Here is a 25,330-nt window from a genome sequence, read left to right on the forward strand (position 1 = left end):
CTTTGTGGATGGCTCTTCTTGTGGGAAACACCCATGGAGAAGCTCCTAATGCTTAGCATAGACCAGTGTGACAGAACCTGTAACCCCAGCTGTCTTTCCTGGGACTTTCTGTGGGGTGATCCCTTTCCTCTAATGTAACACTATATACGCTTTTGGTAGCTTTTTCTGTCACCTCATCTCTACTGGCTGCGGTAATGGCAGAATAGAAATTTCTTAATAATTCTAAGGTGGATTTAAAAGTATGTGGCTGAATTGAAATGATAAACCAAGTAAAAACTAGAGAAAGTTCTATAAATAGCAGAATAGAGATCATGCAGTATCTTGCGGTACATAATTGTTCTCAGAAAAGCATATAATGCACGCTAACTCAGAGAATAGCCCTTGCAAGGATGGATTGCAGAAGTTAATGAATACACGTAAACACTGAAGCTATTAGTTCAAGAACAAGGAACTCATCTACGTAGATGCCACAACCTCGAGCAGTTAGAAAATAGAAAAGGTTGGCTAAGAGTCAATCAGTTCTTTTCCCAACAAAATAAATTGTCTTATTTTAAGCCACGGTTGTGCAGGACAGAAACAAAGGATATTATCAGGCTAGACTCAGATGAAAAGTTTGTAGTGCTTAGGAGGCAGACTACTAATCATATTGTTCATAGAGATGTGCTGTAATTATGATTCTATAAGGTTAAAGATCTGCCTGGGGAAAATAAATCATATGGTAAAGAAAAGTATAAAGAAAACTTATGGAGGCATGATTCTTGGAAGGTATTTGAGAAAATAAACCTGAGACTGTATGCTTTATGACTTAGAAGTGAAATAAATAAAAAGAGGCTGGAGCTATTGGGGGCCATCTCTTTCACAACAAGCTAGTTGCCATTTCTTTCATTGTGCCAATGCTACATCTTTGTAGTCAGGATCTTTGAAGCCCATCGGAGCTGGACTCCAGCACAACAGATAGAAGAAAACTGAAGTACCTCCCTGAAGCCTATAAGACGACCATGGATTAAAGCTAGATGTCAATAGCAGCAGCAACAACCGAAAGTTTACAAGCTTATAGAAACAGTTGGTTCTTTGAGAAAATCAACAAGATAGAAAACCTTTATCCAAACTTTAAAGAGGCTGACAGAGTATCCAAATTAATAAAATTAGGGAAAAAAAGAGAGACATACTTTAAAAATCTATACTCCACCAAGAAGATCTATTTTAAAAAACAGATAAGTTTCTCCATAGAACCCAAAAGTTAAGCCAAATCAGATAAGCAATTTAAATAGACCTATAATCCCTAGTGAAATAATATAGTCACTAAAAGTCTCCCAACCAAACTAAACCACACTAAAATAAACAAATCAAAAAAACAAAAGAGGTTTAGAACGTTTTAGCACAGAATTCTAGCAGACTTTTAAACAATAGTTAATACAAATACACCTCTAATAATTATACGAAAAGTGAAACAGAAGAAACATTTATAGAACAAAAAGTGGAGAATAACCTTGAACACATTGGCATGAGAAATGACCTTCTAAACAGAATACGGAATGCATAGACACTAAGATTAGCAATTAATAAATGGAAACTCATGAAACTAAAAACTTTCTGTAAGGCAAAAGACACTGTCAAAGTAGCAGACTCTAGAATGGGTAAAGATTTTTTTATTGTCTCCACATCCAATATGGAATTAATATCCAAAATATATAAAGAACTCAAGAAACTAGATAATAATAATAATAATAATAATAATAATAATAATAATAATAATAAATCCAATTTTTAAAATGAAATCTAAATGGGGTTTTCTCAACAGAGGATTCTCAAGTGGCTAAGAAACATTTACAAAATGTTCAACATCCTTAGCCAAAAGGGAAATGCAAATCTAAACTACTGTGACATTGATCTTGTATATGTCAGGATGGCTAAGATCAGTATCACAAGTGACAGCCCATGCTGGCGAGGACAATTGCTCAGCTATATTCATTGCTGCCTTCATCACAATAGCCAGAAAGGGGAAACAACAAAGATGTACCTCAACAGAATAATGGAGAAACAAAATGTGATACATTTACTCAATGGATTATTACTCAGCTTTATAAAAAAAATGGTGTCATAAAATTCACAAAAATATGGATAGAATTAGAAAAACTTTCCTGAGTGAAGTAATCCAGACCCAGAAATACAAATATTGTATATAAATGATAACCAATGTACAACCCATAGATCCGGAAAGATTAGGTAAAGAGAAAGGGTCTGGAGGGAAGCATGGATCTCCCTGGGAAGGGTGAACAGGAAGAGTAGACAGGGAGTAGGTGGGGACAGGCACAGATGGGAACAGGTTGGGGAGGTGGGGGAGTCAGAGAGAGAGTGCAGGGAGGGACAGCTGGAATTGAAGAACATTTAGAATGTGTTGTAGAGCTCTAGTCCAGTGGAAATGCCCTGGAATCTATGAGGAAGGTCCCAGAGAAGACAACTAGTGATGGTATGGAGTCTCAACTGGCCATCTCCTGTAGTCAGAGCAAGACCTCCACAAAAGGAACTAGATTGAATTTGCTTTGGTCCTGGGGTTTCTACAGAGATCCTCTAAAACTCCAAGCTGGTGTTCTGACAGAGGACTGCTCTCAGTAAACTGAAAAATTGGACCCCATTGTTGTGGAAAACATCCACACTGCTCATTGAACACTGAACACGGCAAAGCCTGCCTTGAGCCTTCATCCCTGTACTCTAATTTCTTTAGTGCAGAAAAGTACTCTTAAGGTTAGTAAAAGAGAAGTAAAGATAATAACCCAGCCACAAAACCTTTGCCTACAACACTCAGTCCTGCATGCCAGAAGGGCAGGGGCAAAAGTGGTGAAAAATTTATGGGGATGGCCAACCACTGTCTGATTTAAATGCAGGACCACTCCGCAAGAGGGAGTCCATGTTTGACACTGCTTATATGACCAGGAAGTAGAGGCTGTATCACCCAGAGACTTAGGGTAGAACCAAATAAGACTGGTCTAATAATAATCATCATCATCATCATCATCATCATCATCATCATCATCATCATCATCATCATCTCAAAGAAATGACTCCTAGTGATATTCCGCGATGCTCTGTTGCTTGTCCAGTTATCATCAGAGGGCCTACCTCAAGTACTAGATGGGAGTGGATCCAGATATCCACACCCAGACATTATGCAGGGGGTGGGGGCAGTGCAGGGGAGTCTAAACTGAAGTCTCCACTGGGTCTCTCTCCTCAGAGCTTGAGAATTCCCTCAAAAGAGGAGGCAGAAATATTGTACAAGTCAGAGGTTATGGAAGACACTAGAGAATCCAAGGCCCACAGAATCAACTAAGGAGGGTGCATGTGAGCATGGGGTACACAAGGGTCTATACTAGGTCCTCTGCACACAGAAAGACACACACACACACACACACACACACACACACACACTGTGACTATTAGCTTGGTGGTTTTGTGGGACTCCTAACTGTGGGGGCCCATGTGTCTGACTCTTTTTGCCTACTCTTGTGAGCTCCTGTAAGGTTAGGTATCTATCCTCTATGCTATTATGTCTATTTCCCAACCAATAATCCCATTATGTAATTTGACATGTTTCATTTGGGCTGCTCTTAACTCCCGTTAGCCAACCCACATGGCTATTATTTTAAGATTCTTACTCCAGGTTGACTTCTAAACTCTACCTTTCACGCCTCCTCCTTCCATCTCGTGGTTCTCTTCTGACCCCATGCCTCGGAACCTTAAACCCTATCCTTGGCTCTTCTGCCCAGCCAGTGGCTCTCAGCATGCTTATTCACCAATCAGGGATAACTTGGGAAGCAAGATTACATAGCATCATCCGAGTCTATATGGGGTCTCTGGGAGGAACCAGTATTTAGCACAGCAAAAGGTCAAATCACAACAAGTGACAGTTATACAGCTGTATAAGTTGATAAATATTGAATTAATACATGCGTATGTAAGATTACACTTATAAATTTCCTTCAAATATGTATTTTAAATATCTCAAGGAGATGGTACCTTAGAATTATTCCTGATCACTAGTTCTTGTGTCCCTGAAACACAGCCCTGGTATAACCATAGGAGGTCTTTTATCATGCTGTCAGAAACTCCAATAGACAAATTTTTGGCTTCTTTGAGCATCTGAAAAGAACAATACCATGATAATCTCTTATATAGCTTGAAGAAAAGGAGACAGTTTTTCAAGAAAAGGCAGAATTCATAGAGCCAAGAGTGCAGAGTGTTAGAACCATAAGAAAAATAAAAGCAGAAGAAAATGAGTGAGATAATTTGTTTTATGAGATTATAAAGAAGGTAGAAAATGTATATGTAAGCAATATAGTACATATACACAATGCAGATTTTTTTTTGTTTTGTTTTGTTATTGTTTTATGCTTTTGTTTTGAGACAGGGCTTCTCTATATAACCCTGGCTGTTTTATGCCACAGTGCCGTGGAAGTCACTACGTAGACCAGACTGCCTTGAACCCACAGAGATCCACCTGCCTTTGTCTCCTGAGCTCTGGGATTAAAGATGTGTGTCAACATAACCTGGCTAAAATGCAATTTTGTTCAACTCTAATGGATTCCTCTTGTCATTTTGCTTTCATTTGATATGTACAGGTCATTTGACCTGTAGTGAACTATGTATAGAGTACTGTGAGGAAAAAGAGCTTCCAGTGCTGGTTATCTTTAAATACATCCAAGAAACTACACATACGTATTTCTCTCAAGTAATCAGAGAGGAAACATATTCATTTGGGTCAGAACAGTTTGGATTTTTAATTAACTATTATTTATTTTGAATGCAAATGATCTAATTTACCCCATTCATTCTCTCTCTCTCTCTCTCTCTCTCTCTCTCTCTCTCTCTCTCTCTCTCTCTCTCTCTCTCTCTCTCCTCCCCCTATTCTCCCTCAGCACTTTTTCCTTCCCACTCACTCTATGTGCAATTCTCTTATACCCAGTTTCCACATAGTGCCGGCTGTATGCATGGGTGTAGGGCTATCTACTGGAGAACAGGTAGACTCCCAGGAAACACATCCTTGAACAAAACTGACTCTCCCTTCACCAGTAGCCATTAATTACCAATGGCTTCTCAGCTGAGAACAAACAGGACTCCGTCCCTCCGCCCCATCCTTTAACTTCCTCTAGCCTGATTTTGTGCATATCACAAAAGAGTACTCACAGCTCTTATAAGTTCACATCTTCTATGTCTAGAAAACCCTATTTTGCTTCAGTCATCTACCCTCTCTGGTTCTTATAATCTTTCTGGCTGCCTTCCCTTCCACAATAATACTTGAGCCTTGGGAGGAAGGGGTGTGATATAGATATTCCATTTAGGATTGATAAATCCCCAGACTCTTATTGTCATCATGTTGATCAATCATAAGTCTCCGTATTAATGACTATCTACAATGAAAGAAGCTTTTCTACGGAGGGTGGAGAGATGCACTGATTTGGGGGTATAAGTACCTAGGGAGCAGTTCAACGTTATGTTCCTTTAGCAAATTGTTTTGGTTTCAGCTATAAGGTCTCCATAGGAAGCTCACGCTCACCTGGAACTCACCATTCTATGTCTGCTTCCCTAGTGCTAAGATTATGGGCATGTGCTACAATGCCTGGAAGAAAACAATAGGATCCTTGACAATGACTAATCTTCACAGGTAGAATCTATGTAATCATCAACATAATTTTCTCCTCCGTTCAGCAAATATTTACTGAGAAATTGCTCAATACGATGTAAATCATGGGGATAAAGCTGAGTGGAGCTGTGCTATCTCTCCAGGCATAAACACTTCGAAGTGGCAAGATTATAAACAGGAGAAATGTTCTCAGAGAACGATTGTCCTGTTGTGTGCCATCTTCCTCTTATGTAACCAAATAGAGAAACACCTCGAGGTGCCCTTTATTCAACCTACAGGATTATCCCAGAAACCAAAGGAGCAAGCAGGCTGCACAGTGACTATTTTCTCAATTCTAAATTGGAATACAGCCATCCTATAAGGTCAGAGATTCTAGATCTAATCACTAATTGTCAATATATTTCTAAAGCAGATCTCAGAAGCACTGCCAGTGGCTAGCAATGTCCATGATCCTGTCCCAAGGACAAAGCAACACAGAGGGTACACAGCCTTGTGGAGAGACAGAAAGCTCGTCTTTGGCATTGTGCTTTAAAACATGATTATTCAACATTAAGGAGTCTTCATGTGCTCTTGTCTTTGCACTCTTTGTAAAGGGAACACTTACCATAAATACATTTATTTGATATTGTGAGCAAATTGTTAGCACAAAGACTGTACAGCAATGTCCTTGGCCTTACATTTTGATGTCAGTGAAATAAAGCCAAGTACTTTGTTTCTGGACAGGGTGTCAGTGCTTCCATTAGCAACCTATGCACGAAACAGATGACCTTAAGCATCTATGGACTACTTGACAAATTCATTCCCCACTTGGAAAAGTGAGTAATTTCAAGGAGAATAATAGCCACGCTCTACAAGGAAAGCGACCTTTTGATTAGTAAGTGGAATTGGAAGGCTTGCACGTGAGAGTTAGACCTGCTTGAAGTGCACAATTCAGGCTGGGGGAAGCCAAAGAGAACCACAAGAAGGTAATTATAGCTCTAAGCAAAGCTTTCAAGAATTTAAAGCAGACTCAGAACTTCTCACCTTAATTGGTTTCTATACAAATATACATAGAGCCCATCTGTCTGTCTGAATACAGAATCTTCTCTGTTTGGGCTAAAACTTCATCTTACTCCTTCCTATCTTAACTATATAGATACATGAGAAAGTTTTGTTCTGCTATATTGGAATGTCACGGCGTGACTAACTCAAACCTAAAATAGAGAACAATGTGAAAGCCTGTGAACGTGACATTCAGCTTGAAGGCCACATGGGAATGATAAAACCACGGAAGTTAAGTGTGGAACCAAATATGCCCACAGACTGCTATTGTAGGGCTTATCAAGTCCGGGTAGCTGAAGGAAATTTCACAGACAACTTTTTCCTTCCAGTTCAATTCTACTCACCTAATTTAGTTCTGACTATTAAAATTTGATTAAGTATTTGTGAAGACGCACATCCTCTATATTAATTCTTTAAGTGGGAGAGTAACAGGACGGGTGATTTCAAATAACTGGCGTTCCTGCATGGCTTTAAGTGAGCAAGGCTATTATTGCTCTTGATTTTTTGTGCAAAACGCTAGACGAGAAAATATGAAAGAAGTTATTGTAAATAATGCACCAATTCTGTTAATCCAAAAATTATCACATATATATTTCTAAGTGGTAAGATAGTTAGAAGATTTGGGCTAGAACAAAATGGTTGCATTTACTTCCCAAGATAGGCACTTTTGAAAAACTCCTCCTTGAGCTTCCATTAACGGACTCTCCAACTAGCTCCTAGCTTCTGCCCTTTGTACTAGTTTGTATATTATCTCATTTTAGTATGAACCCTGCCAAGTCAATTCAATCCAAATTCTTATCTCCAGTACTTGACTATCATATAACGTGGTCCTCTTCTTTTCCCATGCTTCCTGTGAAGTCATACCACCCTGACCTGCCCTCAGCAGGAAGGTTTCTGTTAGTTCTCTTTACCCAGAATCCCTCCCTGATACATACATACTATAATTTTCCACCCACTCTCTCCACCAACCTGATCTTTGGGTATCAATTTCAACTTTACATTGTGATATGAAGAAAGCATACTCTCTTCAACTCACTACAAAAACTTGGTAACTGAAACTGTTCTGATTATAAGAAGGACAGTCTGTCGTATCATGTCATTCTTTTGCAAATAAATGAATACTAGCTTAAAAGCTGAATAGAAGAAACAGCTGTTCTGCTTCCTTTATTCCGATGATACATACACACTCTAGCCTTGTTTTGTACCAGTGGCAGTAAGAACACTCCATTTGCTTCCTGCAAGAATTGAACCTCTAACGATGAGCATTTATTCTGATGGAGAGCCATACAAAGACAATTTATTAGGTTGTTTGTTTTCTTGAATTTCTAAAATGTGTCCTTCATTAAAATAGCCTTGGGGTGCAAGAATCACTAAACAACATTAGTAAACTACAAGCAAAGTAGCAAGCTGTGATGAATAAAATGGATGACCTTTTTAACGCATATTTTAATTGTATCCTAATCTATCCATCGCTTAGAATGCATTCTGTTTTAATGTATAAATAGATGTTGGCCAGACACAGCACCCACTGTAGATAGTGTGTAAATATCTCATTTGAGGAAATTGTTGGAGCATGGCTACGAATGAAGAGGAATAAAATGACTAATGTTGCAAGTAAAGCTGTCCTTACAGATCATTGCAAAGGGCAAGAGATCCTTGAGGAATAAGCTAACATTCATGGAGTTATAACTATATACCTTATGCTAGGACAGAATTTCAATTGTCATTCTTGCCTAGTCTCTCCCAGTTCCACATAGCTGGGCTCTGGGATAGCTCTGACAGCAAGACATGCCTCATTAATACTTTATGTTCATTGTTACAACAATTACTTACTGAATATTTAACATGTTCAATGTTTTCAAGGATACAAAGATAACTTAGACATGGTCCCCATGCTCTACAAGTACTTGTGCTCTGAGCTTTGGTGATTAAAGTTTGTATTCAAACTTACATATTCCTTTCACTTCATTTGGAATAATAAAAAAACCCAGGATAGCAAAAACTATCCTCAACAATAAAACAACTTTTGTGGTTAATCACCATTCCTGACCTCAAGCTGTATTGCAGAGCAATAGTGATAAAAACTGTATGGTATTGGTACAGAGACAGGCAGGTAGATAAATGGATTGAAATTGGAGACCAAGAAATGAACCCAGACACCTATGGTCTCTTGATCTTTGACAAAGAAGCTAAATCCATTCAGTGAAAAAAAGATAGCATTTTTCAACAAATGGTGCTGGTTCAACTGGAGGTCAGCATGTAGAATAATACAAATTGATCCATTCTTATAGCCCTGTACAAAGCTTAAGTCCAAGTGGATCAAGGACCTCCACATCAAAGCAGATACACTCAAACTAATAGAAGAAAAATTGGGGAAGAGTTTCGAACACATGGGCACTGGGGAATTGACAAAAGGTATCTCATAAAACTGCAAAGCGTCTGTAAGGCAAAGGATACTGTCAGTGGGACAAAACAGCAACCAACAGATTGGGAAAAGATCTTTACCAATCCTACATCTGATAGAGTGCTAATATTCAAAATATACAAAGAACTCAAGTGATAAGGCTCCAGAGAGACAAATAACCATATTAAAAAATGGGGTACACACTCCTAATTCTCTCTTACTCTTTGTTCTTCTCTGTTCTTGCCCCTTTCCCCCCCTCCCACCACGTGCCATGGCCATCTGCCTTTCCTCTCTTCTTCTCTTCTCTCAATAAATCTCTCCATGTGGAACCATAAAAAATGGGGTACAGAGCTAAACAAAGAATACTCAGCTGAGGAATATAGAATGATTGAGAAGTACCTAAAGAAAAGGGGGTAACATTTGAAATGTAAATAAATGAAATTAAAAAAAGAGAGAAGTACCTAAAGAAATACTCGACATAGTTAGTCATCAGGGAAATGCAAATCAAAACAACCCTGATATTCTACCTCACACCAGTCAGAATGGCTAAGATCAAAAACTCAGATGACAACAGATGCTGGCAAGGATGTGGAGAAAAAGGAACACTCCTCCATTGTTAGTGGGGTTGCAAGATGGTACAACCACTCTGGAAATCAGTCTGGAGGTTCTTCGGAATATTGGACATTGTACTACTTGAGGAACCAGCTATACCATTCCTGGGCATATACCCAAATGATGCTCCAACCTACAACAAAGGCACATGTTCCACTATGTTCATAGCAGCCTTATTTATAATAGCCGAAAGCTGGAAAGAACCCAGATGCCCTTCAACAGAGGAATGCATACAGAAAATGTGGTACATCTACACAATGGAATCCTACTCAGCTATCAAAAACAATGACTTCATGAAATTCCTAGGCAAATGGATGGAACTAGAAAGTATCATCCTCCCTGGGTTCGGTCCCCAGCTCCGAAAAAAAAAAAAAAAAAGAACCAAAAAAAAAAAAAAAAAAAAAAGAAAGTATCATCCTGAGTGTGGTAAATATGCACTCACTGATAAGTGGATATTAGCCCAAAAGCTGGAATTACCCAAGATACAATCCACACACTACATGAAACTCAAGAATAAGCATGACCAAAGTGTGGATGCTTCAGCCCTTCTTTGAAGAGGGAACAAAAATATTCATAAGAGGAGATATGGAGACAAAATTTAGAGCAGAGACTGAAGGAATGGCCATTCAGAGCCTGCCCCACCTGGGGATACAGCGCATATACATCCAGCCACCAAACCTAGACAATATTGATGAAGCCAAGAAGTGCAGCTGACAGGAGTCTGATCAAGCCTTCTCCTAAGAGGCTCAGCCAGAGCATGATACAGAGGCAAATGCTAACACCAAACCATTGAACTGAGAGCAAGTACCCCATTGGAGGAGTTATAGAAATGATGGAAGGAGCCAAAGGGTATTGCAACCCCATAAGAACAACAATACCAACCAACCAGAGCTCCCAAGGACTAAACCACTACCCAAAGAGTACACTTGGACAGACCCATGGCTCCAGTTGCATTTGTAGCAGAGGATGTCCATATTGAACACCAATTGGGGGAGAAGTCCTTGCTCCTCGCAAGGCTGGACCTCCTCAGTGTAGAAGAATGTCAGGGCAGGGAGGCAGGAAAGGGGCATGGTTGGGGAGGGGGAACACCTTTGAAGAAGGGGACGAGATAGGGGTTTGTGAATGGGAAACAGGGAAAAGGAAGTAAGTTTTGAAATGCAAATAAAAAGTATCCTGTTAACAAAACATTATGATTTTATGATTCCCAGAAAAACAGGAGAATTTTAAGAATAGATTTACTTCAGTATTTTTGGAATTAGTAAATAATTTATTCATCACAGAAATTTACCTATAAGTATTAGATTAACAATCTCAACAATAAGGTACTGAGGGCATATTTTGTGCCAAGAATTATAATAGTATCTTTATTAATCTTTATGAATTCCTTACAAATATTCTATGTTAAAGAATAGTATAATTATCTAATCAGAGAAAATCCTTCTTGAAAAAGGAACCTGTATTTTAAAGAACTTTGGATTATAACCGAGGAGTCTTATAGTTCATAATAAACCCAATGTCTCTTGGACTTGGTCTTCACAATGACTTTAGATGCAATATAATACACTAAATGAGGAAATTAGGATATAACCCTAGCTCTATTTCTTACCAACATTATGTATTTTGAACATAGTCATTATAAAGTATTAAGGTTTTATTTCCTAGCCAATAACATTTTGTCCTTAACCTGTTCTTTCAAATTGCATGATGTCCTCAACTCAGGATCTGAATCAAGGTAAACAGTCATGAAATATGCTATTCCATATACAGGATTTCTACTTCTGTATATGTTAAAAATAATATATTGTGCTGTACTCATATGTCAGAGGACCTAGAATAGACCTTTAAAAGATTTATCAGAGAAAAACAGAGATCTCTTCCATAGCTAGTCATTTCTGCTATGACCAAAGCATCTGAAGTGACTTAACAAATGTATTTGTCCAACATGACTTAGAGTATCTACCTAGCTAATAGTGTCCCAAATGGTGGAAGTTTGAACATAAAAATCATACAGAGATGGAAACCTTGGAGTTAACTAGCTTAGTCTTAATTATAACCATAGAGGAAGCAGTATACATGAGCCATTTTCAATAGAGGATGTAAACCCTGAAGAACACATACCCAGCATCTATATAGGATTGGTTTCAAGATTGGTATAAAGAGCAGTATTTTATATCAAAATTCCATGAATGCTCAAGGCTTTCTCATATAATGGAGTGTTTGCATATATCCTGTATGCATCCTTCTGTCTATTTTTAAATTCTCTCTAGATTTTATGCAATATATAACACAATATAAATAGTGTAATAATAACAGAAGGAAATGGCCATATGTGTTTAGTATAGATGCAAGGATTTTTATTTTTAATATTTCAGCCCATTGTTCTATGGTTTGCTAAACTCGTGCATATAGAACCCAGATACACAGAGGGCTGTCAGTATTTAAATACCTCGTACCATCTGAAGCATATCTGATCATTAATACCTGAAGCAGCCTAACTAGGAATATATTTGTTCCTAGAATAATGAGCAAGACACTAAGTAACCTGCTGATAAACTATGTATCTTCTACAATAAAGCATATTTCCCAAATAGAGAAGGATATAAATAATAATATCATGTATACAGAAGTGCTTATGGAGAAATAATTATTATATGATTAATACATGGCCGTTTGTATTAAGACAAAGGAAGGCTTTCCCTGGGGTTATACATCACCAAGAAGCTGCATTAAGAACAAAGAACAATTTTGGAATGACAACATGACCTCATCAGCCTATTCTATCCACATAATAGCACACACACACTCAAAAAAAGAAAAGAAAAGAAAAACAAAAACAAACAACCAAAACCAACAATGACAGCAATGGCTATTCCTGTCATCTTTGCCTGTATTTTTATTTTTTCTTTTTCACATAAGCAAATTAGCTATAATAGTACAGCACATGATGTTGTCAGTCTCTACAGTACTTCTAATGTGCAGCATTGTCAGCTGCAGACCAATCAATCTGCGGAGAAACCATGCTCTTAGACTCTGTTTCAGCCTTGATGGTGCTCCTCTGCCCTTGGACTGTTAGTTCGTTTCCTTTCTGCATAGTAAGATATTCTCTCCTTTATCTACAAAGGAATACTTTTGCTTTCTAAAAACAGATGTAGCATAGTGTCAAGCTGGAGGACACTCCAGGACACTAATATAATTTTGACGATTTGGGGTATATGATAGATAGTTCTGAGCTTAAAGCAACAGCATTCTTCAATTAGCTGATGCAGCTGAAGAGCAGTCATCCTGTAGAACTTGAAAATATTCCACTGTTTCAACTACTTTCAAACAATGAGTTGCTATTGAATCTCAATACAATCAATGGGACGGCATGCCTGTCTATACATATAAGGGAGTCGTTTAAGGGACAGGCTGGATGAATGAATATCTTGACATACATGAAATTGTGTGGGCTTAAAGTGTTGTTGCCTTGAGTTATTCATATGACAGGTTACAGTACTTTTGGCATGAGATGTGAGCCATTAAACATAGCCTGCCATGCCTGACAGATGACAAGGGAAAGAGAAAAAAAAGTGCCACTCCCCCACACACCAGTCTTCACGACCACTATTTGTTAGGTAGCATTCCTTTATTAATATTTATATTAAGGGCAATAAAAGAGGGCTATCTAGGCTGAACAATTTTGGCTGTGAATCAAATGTTTCACAGCTGGTACTCTTCTTTTATCATGAAGTAGCATACTGAACCAGGCACATGCAATACACAGAAGAAAAGCTAACTCTATAATCTAAGTTAGTCTACACATGCTAATTCAAAAATTAGTTTCAATAAAGTTTTGTACCAAGTGACTGCCTATAGTTACTCCCCAAAATCTTCTCTTAAAATGCAGTTTCTATTTTCCGTCACATCCTTCCCCTTTAAACTACTAGTTTGAAGGCTTGCCAACACTCCTCACTTTAAAGACCTGTATGGTCTCAGAAATCATTTGGAGACAACCAATGTGTGTTAAAGATAAATAGGTTCTGCCAATGGCCCGTGTGACCACAGTGGAGCATGGCTACCTCGACAGCAGATGTGTCTGCTGACTCAAGCCTTACAGCAGCATGTTCAATGAATCACACACAACTGTCCCAGTGTGCTCGACTTTTCTCTCAGATACTTTCTGCAGCCTCAGAGGTCCCCCTCCCATCCACAAACACCCACTGCTCCAGGGATATCTCTTTTGTCGGCAATCCTTCAAAAATGGGGAAATCTTCAAAGGAAACTGAAGCAGCTCCCCAAATTCTTCTAATTGTGACTTTAATATTAAACAATAACATTACTCATTCCAGTAAAAATAAAACCATCCTTAGCCCGTTGATGATGCTCATTCAGAAGTAATTCTAACATGTTTGAAGATTTCAGCTACATATGATTGAATTCCAGGATGCTGAAAGAACCAGTAAATGTCCGGAGTCATTAAATGTCAACAGAAAAAAAAGATCTTCAAAGTAGGCAGGAATAGGATAATACCTAAGTGCTGTTTTTAGACTCTGGTATTTATTGCCAGACTCTAGGGAGCTACCTGTGTGCCAGAATACAAAATGCACACTTCCTGAACACGCAAGCTTTTGTGTTAAAGCTTAGGAATAAAAGAACACTGTTCTAAATGGGGTGGCATTTTTCCCTGTGAACATTTCATTAAATATTTTTGAGGGTAAAGTTTTAGAGCCCTGTGTCTCTCTGCTATAACTTTGTTTTCTTGGAATTTTGTTTCAGCCCAAAGTGTTGAGCATTACCTAAAAGCAACATGCAAGCTTCCACAATTTTCATCTTAAATGTGCTGGGGAATAAAGCAAAAGGCTGGTTTTGCCAAGACCCACTAAAACATGATACTTAAATTTGAATGAAATGTGTAGTGCTGGGTGTTGAGACATGTTGAAGTGATCCCCGGGATGCTTTCAGATGCTTTTCAAATTCCTGCATCATTTCAAATCCCAGCCTCTACTGGTTTTCACATGCTATTGAGTGTGCAATGGATTCTGTTTATTCTTACATATCAAAATCATAACTTGGGGTGTTTGCTTGTTAGTTTGTTGTATTTGTGTTCCTCTCAGCATTTTGGGCAAGGTGCCGGGAAAGAACTGATAGAGATCAAAACAAGGACATTATTGCTTGATTTTCATTACAGATTTGGATTTCTCCCTTCACAATGATTTGCAATAGGCTTGATAGTTAAGATTTAATGAGTAAGGAGGGCTCCCCTTTACACTCAAGCTTTATACTTTATGCCTCATGAGTTACATAAGCATTACTTTGAAAGAGATAATATAGGAAAAGAAATCTTGCCATCTGACTGAAAGAAATGGTCAGGTCTCGATTTTCTATTGGAAGCAGAGATCTAAGGACCAAGAGAATGCATTGAGGGACAAACAAAACTGAGGGCCTATCATATATTCAAGGTGGCAGTATACTCCTTCCAATGTGGTGCATCCTCCCTGCAATGTTCAAAGAAGCTAGGAGCTCTTAGATGTTCCTGGATGGATGTAGAAGTCCTTTTTATCATGACAAAGGACAAAAGTAGCATTGGAATCAAACGGCAAGAAGGAATATCCAAACACCGGACTAAATAAATGATGCTACAGTCAGGCCTAAAAGTCTCGCCGTGCCTTCAGTTAAGGCAGTCAGTAAGAAGACTCAGCACACATCACAGGCTGTCAATGCCAAGAGATCATGTTAGAAGTTATACAAGCCCCGGTCTTATTGAATGTCAGCCAGTGTCCACAGGGAAAACTGCCATGTCATGTTCCCAGACTTCTGCTCCTGGCAGGTATGGTACTGTACTCCACAAGCTTTCTTCACAACCTCCAGGAGAGAGAGGCGGCTCAAGAGAGATAGGGAGGAACCTACAAGAGCTGACAATTTGCAGAGAATACCTCAAGGCTGATTAAATAGATTCTTAAGACAAGAAAAAAGTTACCCTAAGCCAGCAAGAATTAGCTGGTGTTGTTTTTCAGTTTTCTTTCACCAGCAATAGGAAAGTACCATTGGACAAACTTATGAGGAATTATGTTTTTGCCTATAGCACTATATCACTTATGAGTCTTTTGCTAGAATTGACGTTTTCACTCTCTCCCTTTTTTGCACAATTAGATTTATTTGGTATGTGAAAATTGGGTATCTAGTTTCAACTAATACGTTCAGCCATGAGATCGGAGACATGCCCATTATACTTGAGATCAGCATTAAGTATTTTTCTATTTATCTTTTATTGAAAATAGTTTTTTCATACACTATTTTTCTGACGACTGTTTCTTCTACCCCAACTCCTGCAAGATTCTTTCCACCCCTCCTCCTATCGGATTCACTTTTGTCTCTCAATGGAAAATGAATCATCATCTGAAAAATAATAGTAAAATAAAATAATAATAAAATAAAAACAAATTGGAATGGGAGCAAAGAGCCAAATAAAAAGCACAAGAAATATAGATGCAGAGACAAACACATTCACAGACAAAGTAATCCCATAAAAACACAAAGCCAGAGGCTACAATGTATGTGCAAATGACTTGTAAGGTTAAAAAAAGATGTGCTGAGAAAAATTACATTATGAGAAAAAAAAACTTCCAAGGATGCCATTGAGGTCATTTTATGTTGGCCAACTATTGTTGGACAATAGTCCTGCCCTTAAGTGTGGTTTGAATCCCCAGTGAGATTCTGTTGTTGAAAACTAATTTTTCATTTGCAATCAGTTATCAGCTGAAGGGAGCTCCCGGGTTAGGATGGGGGCATGTGCCCACTTCTCCGAGTGCTGTGGTATGAAGCTGAGCACGCCCTGCTCATGCTGCCACAGACTCCTTGAGTTCATGTGTGTAATGGTCATGCTGTGCTTAGAGGGCCTGTTTCCATGGTGTCCTCCATCCCCTCTGGCTCTAATAATCTTCCTGTCTCCTCTTCAATAAGATACCCTGAGCCCTAAAAGGGGTGATTTGATGGAAACATCTTACTTGGGACCGAGTGACCTGGGGTCTTTCACTTTCTGCACGTTGTCTGACTGTAGGTCTCTCTCTGTATTTCCGATCTGAGCTACAGAAGGAAGCTCCTCTGGTGATCACCGAGCAAGACACTGATAGAATTGTAATCTCATTTTACCTTTATAAATTATACTGCATCTGTCTGTCTGGTTGAGCTACAACAGCATTTCCTAGAATCCTCTTTGCTGTGTAGCTTCAGAGGTGACGTGTCGAAGAACAAAGCATATTTTGAGATCTGTAAGGCAGAGGTGGTGTGCTACCACCTAAAGTTAGATGTTTAAAGAGTAACGAAAATGATATACAGAAATCCAAATGTACTGCAACTTACCCTTGTTCACTTCTGCCCCCATCAAGTCCTGTTCACTCACCGCTGACCTTCCAACCAATAAAGGAGTCACGTTTGCTCTTCAGAGAAGCAGCTGAGTGTGGTCAGTTTAAAATGAGTTTCCCGGAAAACTCCAACTTGTTCACCTGAGCCGGTGCTTCAGAAGCCTGAGGCATGACTTTCCCCTGACGCCTTAACTGTCTCGTGGACCGTTATTTCCTGTTAGACCTGCTCCTCTGTTCAGCTGCGTCAGCCTCATTTGTATAGTCCGTACTTCCACCGTGTTCACAGCAGCTCTGCTTTGCTAAGGATGTAGATTACACGAGAGCTTGAGGCTTCTTTACCATGAGTCTGAGAGCCTGGAAGAAAAGGAGAGGACTACTCCTGATCCTAGACGGGACCCAGGCTAAGCTACCTCATGGTTTTTCCTAAGAACAAGATAAAAAACACAGCGCCCTCTTTTCACTCTTTTGTCTCTCTCAGTCTGGGCTCCTCCCTCCCGCATGTAAAACAATTAGAGACAGGGAAGCAGGTTGACCTCCAGCACAGAGAGCAGCGGTACAATGGATTTCATGGTACACTGTGGTCTCTAGACCTCATCCCCACCTCACACCACAGCTTTCCTTGTGCTCTAGCATGAATCTGCTCCTAATTCCCTTCACCTCTTGGGGCCATTGTGCATACTCTTGGAACATTATGTTCATTCCTTGCCTTTCCTCTATGACTTGGATAATTCCCCCTTGTGACTTGCATGCCAACTTGAATATCATTCCTAGATATGTTGACTAAATTATATGTCTTTTATGTAAATTTTTCTATTTTATTTTCCTTGAGATTAGCTCTCATTAGGTATTACAGGCTGGCCTTGACCTCATAATTAGCCTATAATATATATCCTTATTATAGGCAGAAACCACCATGCCAGACAATATGAGTTATTTTAACACCCTAAATCCTAATTTTTCCCTACTATATTTCACATAATGCTTTAACGTGATTGTTGTAAGACCCCAAAGTGGTCTTAGCTAAGGAGTGAGACCCACAGAACACAATATGATGATGGACTGATGCAATGGCAAGAGATTTATTAATCCATGTGCATGGGGTTGCTCATCCACACAGGAATAGGCAACCCCAAACTCAAAATGTACACATCTTTTATACTTTACAGAGGGCAGACCTCAGCAACAGGGCTAGCTGGCTTTCTCTGATTGGTGGAATACAGGACAAAGGATCTCTTCAGGCATTGGTTGGTTTGCTCAAGGGGCTGTTTTTGTTAATTAGCCAATTTCATCATCCTGCTCTGCACCTGACCTCACAAAGTCCCTGGGAAAGGGTGGGGGAGCTGGGTGATGGGATAAGGTTGGGCTGTCACATCTGGTGGTTTTTCTCTGAATTTACCACAGGGAGGGGTACGGGGTCTTTTTCAGAGAACAGCTTTGTTTGTTTTGGCTGGTCTCAACTTAAGCCTGGTCACTCTGACCACCAAAACCTTGTTTCTATATTCCCAGAACCTTATTCTTACAGCTTTATTTCTCATATCTATGAAACTTATTTCTTCATGATATCTTTCTTGATAAAATATAATGTTAATATGTATGTCCATGTGCATGTATGTGGGGGAGGAGAGAGAATATATTGTGTCTATATGGTTATGGTACCTGTCAATAAAATCTGATGGTCTGTGGCTTAGGTAGGAAATAGGAAGTGAAACATCTAGGAGACAGAAAGGATTATGGGATAGTGCCAGGCCAGGAGATTTGCCCGAGATGATGTTACAGAGACAGATGCACGGTACCTGAGCACATGTAACCAACCACGAGGCAAAAAATAAATTAGAATAAGTGGATTAAGTTATGATCTAGTCAGAGAAGAGCCTGCCTACATGGCCACAGTATTTGTAAATATTTTTGATTCTGTGTCATATTTCTGGGAGCATGAGGTTGGGAGGAAGTTTTAACTTCTACACACACACACACACACACACAGACACACACACACATTATTGTATGGAGACTAGACTATTTATATATTGTGCACTACTATAAGCCTAAATATAACATTAGACCATGCACTTTGTAAACATTCTGTTTTTGTAAAGCAATGGAAATATTTTTCAGTGGCTATGATTCTACTACTAAGCTGCTGAAAAAAAGCAACACACAATTTTTGTGTTCAGGGAAGATATGCCTAAATCTGAAGTGAGCTTCTTTTTTTTTTTTTGTCTTTATTAATTTGAGTATTTCTTATTTACATTTCAATTGTTATTCCCCTTCCGGGTTTCTGGGCCAATATCCCCCTAACTCCTCCCCTTCCCCTTCTATATGGGTGTTCCCCTCCCCACCCTCCCCCCATTACCACCCTCCCCCCAACAATCACATTCGCTGGGGGTTCAGTCTTGGCAGGACCAAGGGCTTCCCCTTCCACTGGTGTTCTTACTAGGCTATTCATTGCTACCTATGAGGTTGGAGCCCAGGGTCAGTCCATGTACAGTCTTTGGGTAGTGGCTTAGTCCCTGGAAGCTCTAGTTGGTTGGCATTGCTGTTCATATGGGGTCTCGAGCCCCTTCAAGCCCCTTCCAGTCCTTTCTCTGATTCCTTCAACGGGGTCCCGTTCTCAATTCAGTGGTTTGCTGCTGGCATTCGCCTCTGTATTTGCTGTATTCTGGCTGTGTCTCTCAGGAGAGATCTACATCCGGTTCCTGTCAGCCTGCACTTCTTTGCTTCATCCATCTTATCAAATTGGGTGGCTGTATATGTATGGGCCACATGTGGGGCATGCTCTGAATGGGTGTTCCTTCTGCCTCTGTTCTAAACTTTGCCTCCCTATTCCCTGCCAAGGGTATTCTTGTTCCCCTTTTAAAGGAGTGAAGCACTGAATTGAGCTTCTTAAAGTGTACCAGGATTCTCAGTAGAGTGGAATTACAGGGTGTGCTGAGAGCCCATACCCTTGAAGAGCACTGGCTTTTACTAGTGGGAAAATGAAAGATAACTCATTATGATCATTGTTTCACTAATAGCCAGAACCCAAATTACCCTGGAAGATTTATTTCTCATCTGAATAGGACAGATTTAGCTTATTAGATGTACCCTCCTGCAGATGGAAGCCATAATACCTGAAAGTATTATTAGAAAGAAACTATCTAGGGTCCAGAGAGATGGGTCAGCAACAAAGGACATTTACAACTCTCTCTGAGATCTAGGTTTGTTTCCCAGAACCCAAAGAGAGGCTAACAACCATCTCTAATTCCAGTTCCTGGGATTTAACAATGTTGCTGGCTCTCATGGCACCAAACATGCATGCAGTATACTTATATACATTCATGTAAAACTCATGAACATAACAAATAAATACATGAATGTTTTTAAGTAACTATCTAAATGTGTTAGGGAATGAATAGAACACAACATCTCTGATGGAAAGGCAATTTTCCCTGGAGAATATGTTATATCTGGCTTTTGACCTGGGACCAAATGTGATGGGTATACACTGTGGCAAAAGGGCTCACATAGGAAATGTGTAGAACTATGTTATTGAGATCCAAGAGGAGACAGTGTCCAGACATAAGGATCTGAATCAAATCGATACCTAATTCTCAAGCAAGGGAGTTTGTAATATGAGCACAGCCAAGGCATTATCTACTAATAAGTGGAAACAACCTTCATCAAAGAAAAGCAACAGAATGCAGAGTCTCTACAAATTAACATCCTAGCCTCATCAATATACTCTAAATTTACCCAGAATACAAAAACAAAAAGGACAGAGAAATAGAATGTGTTCTCAGGAAAATAAATAAGAGACTGGAACCAGCATAGAAGTACTTTTACACTTGTCATCAATTAATTAAAATGAAATCTTTTCTGCAAAAATAATATAAACAAATAAATATGAAAATATCTAAAGTGAAGAACAGAGAAATAACATATTGGGAAATGATAATTTAGAGATTAGGGAAATGATTGATTTATACTAATTTATCTACTGCGTGTCAATAAGATACAGAAAAATGGTACAGAGAATAAGGAAGAAAAATATTTTAAAATATAATAGTTGAAACTGCTGAGAAGGAGGCCAACACCATAGGAAAACCAGCAGTCTCAACTAACCTGGACTCCTGAGATCTCTCAGACACTGAGCCACCAACCAGACAGCATACACTTACTGATATGAGACCCCCGACACATATACAGCAGAAGACTGCCTGGTCTGGCCTCAGTGAGTGAAGACACACCTAACCTTTGAGAGACTTGAGGCCCCAGGGAGTGGGGAGGTCTAGTGGGGTAAGGGATGTGGTGGGGACATCCTCTTGAAGACAGGGGAGAAAGAATGGATGAGGAACTTTCAGAGGGTGGCAGGCAGACTGGGGGGGGTGGATAAGGACTGGACAATAAAAAAGATTAAATAATAATATTTTTACAGGCAAAAATAAAGTTGAAGCATTTTTTTAATTCAATGCAGTTTTTTTCTAAATCTTCAAGGAAAGCATTGAGCAAAACAAATGCAAAGACCCTGTGGTGACATTTATCAAAATAGAAACAATAAAAGGCAGTGAAAAACAGCAGTTCTTGAGAGTGGTAAGGAAAAAGCAACATAGCACATACAGCTGAACTCTGACCTAATTAGTGATGGGATTCACATCAGAAACTATAAAGAGTGAAAATATAACAATAAAAGATATTTTAAATGTCAAACCAGGATTCTAAGAGACCTGAATCCTAAATTTTCAGGATAATTTCTCTCCAAAATGAAGGTCAATAAAAGGAATCTTAAGATCAGGGAAAACAGAGATAAGAATAAAGATAATTCCTCAAATGTTTGAGGAGTCCTCAAAACACAGAGCTGAGTTATGACAGTCAAAAAGAGTAATGATGAATATGTCCCTGTGTTCTGAGAGAAGATATGACCCTGCGAGTGACTGGACTGGAGCTTAGCAGGCTGCATTTGAGGGGTATGGGAGGAAATATGTAGTTTGGTGGAAGAGTGCTTACACATTCTGAAGACCCAGGTTCAGGCTGTAGTAGAAAAGCTAAGGTCTGTGGAAGATGTCTGATGTAAAGAACTGTGGGGTTATAAATTCGCACTGCATTGATTTGTTAGCAGGCTGGTCTGATTGTCAGGGGTAGATGAATCATTGGTTAAATAAGGGAAAAAGAGCCCCGTATGGTTTGAAGGTCAATGATAACTATAAGGTTTATAGACACAGCTGCATTTTAATAATTGTTTTTACATTCTTGAAAAGAAAAGTAGGCCCCTTCAGTTATTCAACTCGATTTAAAGTATATTGTAAAAACCCTGACCACAGTGAACGCTCGCCACAGTCCCAGTTGTGGTAAAAATTAGGATCAGTGGTGAGGGTCAACACACTTACATAGAAGCTGACTGCATAGCCTACACCTACACCTAAACCAGGGACCTAACAGAAATAAAATTTGTTTATATAAAGGACTCAGAAAGTTTGCAGACACCAAGGCAATAATGGCCAATCCCTTCTTGCTTAACAGATTCATCCTCTTGTTTAAAACCTCATGAAGACTTACCTGAAGCAGGTTTATCATGATGTCACTTCTGTTTCTACTATCCTGACAGCTAACTCTATCTTGAGTTTATCATTTTTGAATATTACTGAAAACTATAAAAAATTATATAAATATGTCAACATTCTGAATTTGTGTGAATCTGGGAGCATAGACTTTTGGAAAGGGCTTTTGATTGTCTCATAGACAGAAAAGTACATTTAAAAGAATATAAAAGATGAAAGTACTAGCATAATTTAAGTCAGATGTACATAACTTAAGGAAGTTTATGACATCATAAACTGTAAGATTCATTTTGCACTGGAATTTTAGACAAGGAATGATATTTGATTTTTTTGTTTAGCTCTCCCAGTAGATATTGATACTTGAATGCAGAACTTAAGGCAGTATAAAGGAGAGAGAAAATACCAGTTAGTTCATTTGAGTCTGTTTATATTGCTAAAGCAATGAAAACGAAAGATGATCATTTAACAGGTAACATTCCAGCTGTTTATGAATGCTTTGGGTTCTGCAAAATGCTTTAAATAAACGATGTGAGTCTCTGCTCCCAAAAATCAGAATGTTTTTATTATCCTGTATATAGCATTATAGAATGTTGGCTCAGGGTTAGAGTTTTGATTATAAATAAAGAAATTTGCCTTCACTCAAAAGACTGCTTCCCAAGTCAACTGAGTGTATCTAGCAGCAAACCTCTGCAAATTTTCATTTGAACAATTACAAGTCATTTTCATGAATGTTGTATGGTAACAGATAAATGAATTAGTGATGTGTCCATTTACAATAAATGTTATAGAATAAAATTAATAGGCTGTGGAAACAGAGAATGTTACATTCAAATCCTCTTCTGTATTTATAAGGTGCATAAACTTTATCAAACCAATTTCCCTCAACTCAAGCTACCTTTCCAACACCCTGGTAAAAATGCTTTTGATGTTAAAACTATACATTACCAACAAATATAGCTAATGTGTACTAGAGAATATATTTAAAATAAAACATTCCAAGTTTGGGTGTGTTGAATGCACCTGTAAGCAGGAGAACAAGACAATAGAATTCCAAATTCAATAGCAGCCTGGTCTACATAGCAAAACTATGTCTCAGAAAAGGAAAGGGAAACTCAAACCCACCCAGAAATCTTTGGACAAATATTGAATAGAAAGAAGTTTTACTACAGAGTACTGCAGCATAATGTGTTACACATCAAAGACAATTTATGAAGCAATAAAACAAAGTAAATGAGCTCCCCATTACCGACCACAGCCAAACGGTAAAACCTGTTGTGTATGCCCTCAAGGTCCTATCATATAAGACCAACAATAGTCCAGGATAAGAAAAGCTAATAGCAACATCTATTAACGAGTTCAACCTAGGTTAACCTAGCAGCCAGGGTCACATTTGCTTGCTTTAGCCAAAGGAAAAAGAATCTCACACTTATGACAAGAGGTATGTATACACATTTGGTACAACGGACCATAAAACTTAATAGGTAGCTAGATGTGGTAGCTGACCTGTTACTCCAGCTGTCTTACACAGTTAGCCAATATTTCTAGAAGTTTACAGAAAGAAGTTAAGCTCCTACCTTCTAACAGGAATAACTGTTAGGTTTGCTGATAATTACACTTCAAAGAGATGGCCCATGTGATTGAGAAAGAAACTCTTGAGAATTTAAGTTGGCATGAAAGACTTATGAGCTGTCTCTAAGATTCATACACAACTCAAAAATACACACACAAATCTGAAGCACAAGGCTATACATGATCTAGCCAGCTATGGACTATATTTTATACAAATCTATATTATTAGCTGGAGATAGAGAAAGCGAGAGTAATCTGAACTGTCAAGACATCAACATTTGGAGAACAGCTGCTGAGCATGATGGGAAAAGCTCAACAAACTGCATCCTCTGACAATTTGCTGGAGGCATAAAAATGTCAACTCACATGAAGTTTCAGACTACAAATTTCTTTAAATGACAGGTAAATCTAGGTACTCTGTAAGAAATAATATTGGTTGACAATCCACAGTTTACAGATACCAAAATAAACTGTAAGTTAGCAAAGGAAAAATATAACCTAAAATATATTTTAAAAATTACTAATGGAATTAAAGAACTAGCTGAAAAATAGGCATAGCAAAAAGATGGGCATACTTTTCTGGCATTAAGTAAAAGTACTATCAGAATTATCAAATGCTCAAACAAGATCACTAGTTTACTAATTAGAAGATTTACATCCTTCATACATACAAACACACACACACACACACACACACACACACACGGAGATAGATAGATAGATAGATAGATAGATAGATAGATAGATAGATAGATAGATAGATAGATAGATAGATAGATAGAAAGAATAAATGGGTGGGTGGGTAGGTAACTATGTAGCTGGGTAGGTAGCTAGAAAGATAGAGAGAAGGAGAGAGAGAGAGAGAGAGAGAGAGAGAGAGAGAGAGAGAGAGAGAGAGAGAGATCCTTTGTGTCTCCCATAGAAAGTCTCAGGAAATATAGTAGACACTAGGCAGTGTTCCTTAGTCATATCACAAAAATAACATGTAAGTATGAAGATAGGGACCCTCTAATTTTGTTATGCTTTTCAAAACAGCACAATGAAAGTAATAACCACTTGATTTCTGCTACAGTAGGCTAATAACTGAAAGAGATAAGATGTAAATAAAATGGCAAGAGACAGACAATTAAAAATGAGATAATCACAGTCAATCATTATCAAGTGAATGACCAAGATTAAATGTATAAATTAC

The 25,330-nt window shown here is 38.6% G+C and overlaps 1 long non-coding RNA gene across 3 annotated transcripts in view; it reads right to left on the reverse strand.

The window, feature by feature from the left end:
* Positions 1–17,389, reverse strand: part of LOC103691446 (uncharacterized) — a 275,993-nt gene extending 258,604 nt beyond the window's left edge. The window contains exon 1 of one of the 3 annotated variants that reach the window (XR_015673883.1): positions 17,034–17,389. This is a non-coding gene — a long non-coding RNA (uncharacterized LOC103691446). The remainder of the gene's footprint in view (positions 1–17,033) is intronic. The other 2 variants (XR_015673884.1, XR_015673882.1) reach the window with 2 other exon arrangements.
* Positions 17,390–25,330: the final 7,941 nt, after the last annotated feature.

This window comes from Rattus norvegicus, chromosome 2 (assembly GCF_021556685.1).
Source record: "Rattus norvegicus strain SHRSP/BbbUtx chromosome 2, alternate assembly SHRSP_T2T, whole genome shotgun sequence".
Lineage (NCBI taxonomy): Eukaryota > Metazoa > Chordata > Mammalia > Rodentia > Muridae > Rattus > Rattus norvegicus.